This window comes from Portunus trituberculatus, chromosome 10 (genome assembly GCF_017591435.1).
Source record: "Portunus trituberculatus isolate SZX2019 chromosome 10, ASM1759143v1, whole genome shotgun sequence".
Lineage (NCBI taxonomy): Eukaryota > Metazoa > Arthropoda > Malacostraca > Decapoda > Portunidae > Portunus > Portunus trituberculatus.
In genome coordinates this window covers 540,783-549,900 of record NC_059264.1, presented here as the reverse complement: position 1 = coordinate 549,900, position 9,118 = coordinate 540,783, and the positions used below count along the sequence as shown (strand labels likewise).

The 9,118-nt window shown below is 41.1% G+C and overlaps 1 long non-coding RNA gene across 3 annotated transcripts; it reads right to left on the bottom strand.

Moving 5' to 3' along the window:
* Nucleotides 1-732: 732 nt before the first annotated feature.
* LOC123502015 lies at nt 733-8,119 on the bottom strand. Of its 3 annotated transcripts, none has more exons than XR_006673768.1 (6): nt 7,983-8,119; nt 6,494-6,611; nt 4,632-4,936; nt 4,355-4,514; nt 2,117-2,273; nt 733-956 (listed from the first exon to the last, which is right to left on the bottom strand). It is a non-coding gene; the product is annotated as an uncharacterized LOC123502015 (long non-coding RNA). The 3 variants fall into 3 exon arrangements; XR_006673770.1 differs by having other exon boundaries at nt 2,123-2,273; XR_006673769.1 differs by lacking the exons at nt 6,494-6,611; nt 7,983-8,119 and adding an exon at nt 5,102-5,494.
* Between the last annotated feature and the right edge of the window lie 999 nt (nt 8,120-9,118).

Below are 9,118 nucleotides of genomic sequence, written 5' to 3'. Positions count from 1 at the left end.
ACAGGACGGTCATGTGTATCAAACTTATTAAGCTTCTACTCCAGAGTTACAGAAGGACTGGAAAGCAGAGACGGATGGTGGACACAGTATACCTGGAAATGAAAAAGCCTTTTGATAAAGTCCCTCATGAAAGATTACTTTAGAAACTAGAGAACATAGGAGGATTGCAAGGAACCTTATCAGAATGGATAAGGGATTATTTGAAGGACAGGGAAATGAGAACTGTGATCAGAGATACATACTCAACTTGGGGTAAAGTAACTAGCGGAGTGCCACAAGGGTCAGTGTTAGCCCATATTATGTTCCAGATTTATGTAAACGACATTCACAATGGGGTAAACAGTTATATTAATCTATTTGCTGATGATGCAAAGCTGCTAAGAGTTATCAAAACCAGGGAGGACGTTTTGCTGTTACAGGAAGATATAAACAAGATCTATGAATGGAGCAGGAAGTGGATATTGGAGTTTAATGCCAAGAAATGTCACATAATGGAACTAAGAAAGAGTAAGAGAAGGCCGGTATGGAACTATCTGATGGATAAGGAACAAATAATGAAGACTAAAGAGGAAAAAGATCTGGGAGTGATTATACAGGAAAATCTGAACCCAAAAAACACACAGGCAAGATATTTGGATTATCATGTAAAATGTTGACAAATATAAGAATGACATTTCAATTCATGGACAAAGATATGATGAAAAGAAATCATCACAAGCATGATACGCCCAAGGCTGGAATATGCAGCTGTGGTGTGGTCTCCACGAGTTCTGAAAAGGATATAAGAAGATCAGAACAGATACAGAAGATTGCTAAAAAGATGGTGCCAGAACTAAAGGACCTAATATACAAAGAATGTCCGAGGCTGTCCCAGTGTGTCCCATCCCAAGCATGAACTACAGGTTGTCTGTGATGGTGTGCTGGACCCCCCACACCTCCACCGCCTCCCTCATGGCCTGCAGGAGAGAGAGAGAGAGAGAGAGAGAGAGAGAGAGAGAGAGAGAGAGAGAGAGAGAGAGAGAGAGAGAGAATGGTTTGGGGATGTCTGGTTAGGCTAGCTTTGCTGAGCTTGGAAAGGAGGCTTAAATTGTCAAAAAAATTAGAAAAACCTAACGAAATGTAAGAAAAACGAAGGGAAACATTAAAAAAACACCAAAACACAGGAAGAATGAATGAAAAACATATGAAAACATAAAAAATAACATTAAAACACACGAATAATGGAAAAAAACGGAAAAACATTCAAAACTTCAAAACAGAAGGTTTAAATCTGTGGGAAAGAGAGAAGGAGTGGTTATGGGTTGTTAGATTAGGTTAGCTTGAAAACGAGCGTATTTTGGGAATGTTTTGGTGTGTTTTGGGGTGTTCTGAGTGTTCTGTGGCATTTATGTTGTGTTCAGTGTGTGCTTTGGTGTGTTTTGAGGTCTTCTGAGGTGTTTTTGGTGTGCTTAGAGTGTGCTTTGGTGTGTTTCAACATGCAGATGAGAGACACATCTAAATATCACCCAAACACATTCAAACACCACCAAACACACCCTAAACACACCCAAAGCACACTCAAAACACTCCTAAACACCCAAAACACACATCCAAATATCCCCAAACCACCCAAAACACTCAAGCACCACAAAACACACCCAAACCCCACAAAAACACACTCTTTCACCCCAAACGCATCAGAAACACAGCCAAACCCCTCCAGTTTTTAATGATCTATTGACAGAGTAACATGATATTTATCAAATCAAAAGCAGAAACACTCTTAAGAACAAACTTCCTCCTAACTGTGGACTTTGAAAACCAGTGGTCGCCTAAGTTGCATTTCTGAAAGACACTTGTTTCAACACTACTATTTCAATCACCAGCAAAAACCAACCCCCAAAAATGTGTGTGCCCTGCGCTTTACAAATCAGAATCACACGGGTTTTGAAGGGAGGTTTGATGGCTGTATTGACAGATTACATTGATATCTACCTTATCAAAAGCCACATGTGGGCGTTGAAAATTGTGGCAACATAACCTATATTTTAAAAAGACTCTAATTTCAGTCACACGGGTTTTTAACACACCTCAAAACACACCCAAACAGACCCAAAACACACCCAAACACACTCACAAGCACCTCTTCCTTATGTGTGAGTCTGTAATACACTTTGTCCTTGATCTGGGAGAAGGTGGTGATGGCGGTGGACAAAACGGGTATGGTGTTTTTCAAGGCCGGTTTAATCTCCGTCCTTGACTTCAAATAAATCGGCGTGTCGTTTTCTGCGGACCTGCAAATGTTTGGTTAGGTTAGATTAGGTTTGTTAAAAATAAATCAATAAATAAATAAAATGACAGGTTAGGTTAGACTGAGAGAAGAATATGACATTCAAACAACAAGATCGCATAGTAAAAAGCTGAGGAAGGGAAGATGCCTGAGAGATGTTAAAAAATTGAGTTTCCCGCAAAGATGTGTTGAGACGTGGAACAGTTTGGGTGAAGAAGTGGTGTCACCAACGAGTGTGCAGAGTTTGAAAGAAAAATTGGATAAGTGTAGATATGGAGAAGGGGCCACACCAGCGTAAAGCCCAGGCCCCGGAAAACTACAACTAGCTAAATACACAAACACATAAACACACACACACACACACCAATTTGGGAAATAATTACAAGTTCACTAAATGAAGGGAAAGTTCCACTAGAATGGAAGAGAGCTAATGTAATACTGATATTTAAAAGAGGAAAGGCAACTGAACCACTAACCTACAGACCAGCGTCACTTAGAAGTGTTTTGGGGAAGTTGTGAGAAATGATTATCAAAGAAAAATGGGTTAAACATCTGGAAGAAGAACAAGTCATATTGAAAAGACAATTTGGGTTCAGGACACGGAAGTCATGTGTATCAAACTTATCAAGCTTCTACTCCAGAGTTACAGAAGGAGTGGAAAGCAGAGACGGATGGTGGACACAGTATACCCGGACATGAAAAAGCCTTTTGATAAAGTCCCGCATGGAAGACTACTTTGGAAACTAGAGAACATAGGAAGACTGTGAGGAACCTTGCTCCAATGGACAAGAGATTATTTGAAGGATAGGGAAATGAGAACTGTGATCAGAGATACATACTCATCTTGGGGTTAAGTAACCAGCAGAGTGCCACAAGGGTCAGTGTTAGCCCCCATTATGTTTCAGATTTATGTAAACAACATTCACATTATGATAATCAATTATATTAATATGTTTGGTGATGATGCAAAGCTGCTAAGAGTTATCAAAACCAGGGAGGACTGTTTGCTGTTACAGAAAGATATCAACAAGATCTAGGAGTGGAGCAACAAGTGGAAATTGGAGTTTAATGTCAACAAATGTCATGTAATGGAACTAGGAAAGAGTAAGAGAAGACCGGTATGGAACTATTTGATGGGAGAGAAAAAATAATGAAAACTAAAGAGGAAAAAGATCTGGAAGTGATTATACAGGAAAATCTGAACCCCTTAAAACACATAATTAAGATATTTGGATTATCATATCAATACAACAAGGTAAATACTTCAAAGACAACCAATAGCTTACAATATCCTCAAAATTTCAAGTCATAAATTCTATAACTTTGTTTTGAAATCAGTTTTTCAGATCTGGATCACAGCATGCCCTTAAATTGTTGAAAAAGTAAGAGAAAACAAGAAAAATATTAGAAACACATTGAAAAACATGAATGGAACTGCAGAAGAGAGGGAGGGAATAGTACTGGGGTTGTTGCACTAGGTTAGGCTGGGATGGGCGGGGAATTATTGAAAAAAAGAGGAAAAAAATAAATAGACAGAAAAGAAAGAAAAAATATGATGTCATAGTTTGCCGCAGTGTGTTTGGAGCTGCCAAGGAGAGAGAGTGGTTATGGTGTATGGTTAGGTTAGGTTGGGACAAAGGCTGAGATTGTTGGAAAAAGGCTGAGATTGTCACAAATAGAGAGAGAGAGAGAGAGAGAGAGAGAGAGAGAGAGAGAGAGAGAGAGAGAGAGAGAGAGAGAGAGAGAGAGAGAGAGAGAGAGAGAGAGATTAGTTTGAGCTGCAAAAGAAAAAAAAATTAGTTTGACCTGAAAAAGAGACATTAGTTTGTCCTGCATAAAAAAAAAAAAAATAATAATAATAGTTTGCCTGCAAGAGAACGATATAAATGGTTAGTTTGACCTGCATGAGAAAAAGAAAGATTAGTTTGTCCTGCCAGAGAAAAGGAGAGATATTAGTTTGACCTGTAAGAAATAAGTTTTAATTAGACCTGTAAAAAAAGATAATAATAATCTTACACACACACACACACACACACACACAGACGCTTATTTTAGCCAAAAGTCAAGATAGAACCATTTCCTCACCTTTTCCATCTTCATTGCGAGGTTTGCATACTTCCATCCAGCTTGTACAGTACACTGCCTCTGTGCGGGTCTAGTCATCAGCAGCCAGCGTGTCTGCGGTCATCTCTTCAGAACACGCACCAACACAGCCCAGACCAGTGAACGCACCTACCACGCAACCCTGGAACAACAAAAAAATGCCATATCAAACCACACCCAAAAAATAAATCAAACTAAAAAAGTGATAAGAAACTGTACATCATTTCACTAACCGTACTAAACCCAACCATTCACGTACCATATGATAGCACGTGCACGCCCGCCACAGCCAGCCAGCCAGCCACGCCACTACCACCGCCACGAGGCTCCTGGATCGCCGCCACGGTGCGCTAACCAGGGCATTACTGGGGAAGACTAGATAATTAACATGTACCTGGAAGAGAAGGTTAGTTTGTACCTGGAAGAGAATGGTTAGCCGCGCCGCCTATCGCCCTATGCCTAACACCTAACGCCTAGCAAACCGTAATTTGTACTTGACTTTATTCCGAAGGGTTGCTCCAGCGGTGTCAGTCCCACGGTGTGACCTGTGATACGGGTACTCACCTGTAAAGAGGAGAAGGAGGGAGTTAGTGTGGTGTGCTTATCAAAGCTAGTATTTCATTACTAACGGAGATCAGTATAGGAGTCACGTGGTTCAGGTTAATGCTTAGTAGCGACTTAGTACTTTATTGCAGTGATAATGAGGCTTAAATAACAACCTCAACTTACCAAATCCAACGCGAGGAAGACGCATTCAATAGGATCAACACACTATCACTACACTAACCAAGACGCCACGCACGCACGCACACACAAGGAACCACACTCGCCCGCCGCCATAAAGACAAAAGGCCGAGGATTTGTTCAGCTGGTGTGGGATCACCTCGGCTGTCTTCGAATGTGCTGCCCTTCCTTTGGCTGACACACGCCCACCTCACGCCCTCACATCCACACCGCACTATAACATCACACTAACTTTGTGCTCACTGAGACACATTTCAGCGCTAACAAAAACAGGAGATTGGTGGGAGATTAATTATATACCGCACTCGATTTGTTTTCTTGCCATACTTTCGCACAGGGACATGGAACAAGAGGCTGCTAACTGCTTGTTATCCTCACGCCACACACCCAAATTAATGGCGATGTTTTTTGTGGTATTAGTGACTCAATTTTAAGGAGTATTTAGGTTATATATATATACAGATTTAATTGTAGGCTTAGATTGTAACTCTACGCGGGCTATTTGAATGGGTTCAATGCAGCGCTCTGACTAATATCACTGATAAACACCTAAAAAAGCCAAAACACACACTAAACTCACTAAAAACACCCCAAATCAACCCCAACACACCCCAAACCACTTAAAACACACCCAAAACACCATGCAACACCTCAAAATACCACAAAACACACAAAATTCTCTAAACACAACAAATATACTCCAAAATCGTCCCCAACACACACCCAAACCACTTACAACACCTAAACACCATGCAACACCTCAAAATGCCGCAAAACACATCCAAAACTCACTAGAAACACCCAGTACACACAAACAACTCCTACACACACCCAACACACCCCAAACCACTTACAACACACAAAACACACTCAAAACATCCTGCAACACCTCAAAATGCCCCCAAACACACCCAAAACTTATTAAAAACACCCAACATACACAAAATCACCTTCACACACCCAAAAGACCCGTAACACGCACCCACACATCTTAAAACACTCAAAACTAACCTCAAAACACCATGCAACACCTCAAACCATGCAACGGAAAATGCCGGAAAATACACCCAGCACTACACACCCAGTACACACAAAATAACTTAAAACACTCAAAACTGCCCCAAAACACTCTCAAAACACCATGCAACACCTCAAAATGCCCCCAAAACACTCAAAAAGTGCCAGTACTCAAATACACCTCCACACCACACTCAAGGCACGTCAAATACACCTAAGAGGCTTAAAACACACGAAATACACCCATAACACACTTATAATATCCCAAAACACACTGCAACACACTCAAAACACCCCAAATGTGTCCCAAATCTAACACAATGCATTATAAAGAACGTTACGATTAAAAGGGACACTTACCTAAATATTACACATTGGCTCCTTCTCCTATTCCGCCTCTATTTCTCGTTTCTTCTTCGTCCTCCTCCTTTGTTTCTCCTTCTTCTTCCTTCTGTTGCTTCCGTCTTGACGTCTGAGCCTAGAAACACATCAAAACACAAGATATTAGACAAAATATTGAGGAGAAGGAGGGTGACTTAAGTATTGTGACTTGGCTTCTCCTCCTCTTCCTTCTCTCTTTCTCCTTCCTTCCTTCTTATCCTCCTTTATTTCTCCTTTCTACTTCCTTCTGCTACTACTATCTACACACCTGAACCTAGAAACACACGAAAACACGCAGGAATCACCAGATATTAGGCAAAATATTGACGAACTGCGGGTTTTGAAAAGAGGCGGCAGCCCGGGGCTATGTTCAGTCACCACCTGGGCTGTGGTCATCACAGAGAACGAGAGAGCGGGGGTGACTCGGCTAAATTACGTAAATCATTTCATTTTAAAAATGACTTTTCGAAAAAACGGAGCCACGGCCGAATGCTTGTTATTTTATGCCGTGATAAATAGTAAAACTAAGTTTAAAAATATCAAAACAACTCCAGCTTAACTAGTTTTCAAAAAATGTCTAAATTAAGTATGCTAAATATAAAATAACATTCAAACTCATAAATCTGCTAAAACGCCCTGCAAAGTCAAGCCATTTTCACTTGGCGAGTGTTTTACCACATTTGAGGGAGTGTGAGGTATCTTTCAAGGCATTCCACAGCGAGTTACACCGAGAACCACAAACGTCACCAAATAAAATAAAGAAAAATAAGACGTTTTTTCAACACCACCAAACACCATTTCAAAGTCCATATATTTCACTCAATAGATTGATTTCACGCTTAAAACAGGACAGCCGATCCTTTGATACCACAAAGGCCCACTTATACCTTCAAATAAGAAACCTCAAAATTCCAGAGGAAAATTTTGACCGTTGAAAAGCCTTTAACACACGCCATAAAACACCACTAAACGCCACATATTTACCCAACACAGGCGCGCAACACACTTCAAACACAACGAAACATTTATACAAACCATAAAAACACACCATGGAAGCGTAATATTACTCTCACGAAATATTAGAAAAAAGTATTGGACCGAGCAGGCTGCCAAGGGGGGAGTATGGCGGGGGACCGGAGGGGTAGGTAACATCCGGGGACCTGGAGGCTGGAACAGCGACGGCGCGGGGTCCATATGTTGCCTTTAAAATCTCACCACAACAAAATGAAGCTATGTCGGGAAGAAATGACCATGGGAGATGAAATAGTAGACTGGTGGGTGCACTCTGGCACATGTATGGCTCACTGTATGTGAGTGAAGGACGCAAATAACAACGGCGAATATACACAACTTGCCTCTATGACCGCTTGTTTACCTAATCACCTTTACAAATCTGGGTACAGTTCGAGGTATTTTCACTCCCGTAGGTAAATGGAGGCCCAAGATAAGCGAATGACCTTAAACACACCTTGAGTAAGTGAAGGAGGGGTGTGGTGAAGGCTGCAGGTCAGGGTGGCTTGCCTTGCACTGCTGGTTCACTCTTGTCTTGCCGCTTGTGCTGCTAAAAACTGCCTGGGAATATGGTAACACTTCACTTCATTGTTTGTGTGTGTGTGTGTGTGTATTTAGCTTGGTTCTGTGTGTTTTGAGTATCTATGGCTGTGCGTGAATGCGTCTGGGTGTGTAGATATACTGAGCAGTAAACACCAAGACACCACCACCACCACCACTGTATGTGCGTGAAGGTTGTGCTGTCTGTACGGCACACAACTGTCAATGACAACTCCCCATTACTACAACTATTATTAATGGGACATAATGGTTATTCTCGCTTCAGGTATCGTGGCCTTTTAAGCTGAAAGGTGCCATTTTGTACATGACACAGGGCAGCTCCACCACCACCAGGACATCCACCAGCTTGGGACACCGGTACATCCTGCGTGGACCAAGAATAAGAGATATTAGGGAAAATGTGGTGGTGGTGTCCGCGTGCCACTACAGGCTACCCAACGCCAGCTCCTTTAGCCATGTTCTAATCATCTTTTATCGTATACCTAGTGGCCATAGCGTTAATACTAGCCGCAGAGCTTTCGTTGATCTCAAGGGTGCCTTCGACAGGGCCAACAAAGATGTTATTATGGAGGAACTCATTCTCAAAGGTGTAAAAGGTAGATTATTAGGATGGATCAATGACTATTTGTACAATAGAAGAGCACAGGTTTGGTTTCAAGGTGCAGTCTCCTCTGAGGAAGTCTTTAAGCTTGGAAAACCACAGAGTGGAGTCCTTAGTCCAATATACACATGCCCAAAGGTACATACACAGTACGTGTGTATGTACCTTCTTGTAGTGTGTTGAGTCAACACACATAATAAAGGTAGCAAAAAAAAAATGGTTTATTTGTGTTTTTATTTCAATGGTTTATTTGTGTTTTTATTTCAGGTTTAGTATCTAAATATGATATTTAAACAATAATGAATACTTCAATGTATTAATCATGCTGTGTCTCATTTGAGTAATTATCAGGATAATGGGTAGGAATGACGTGTAGGAGGGGCTTAGTTTCACAGAACAGAAAATACTTGAGTCACTAATGATTATAATGG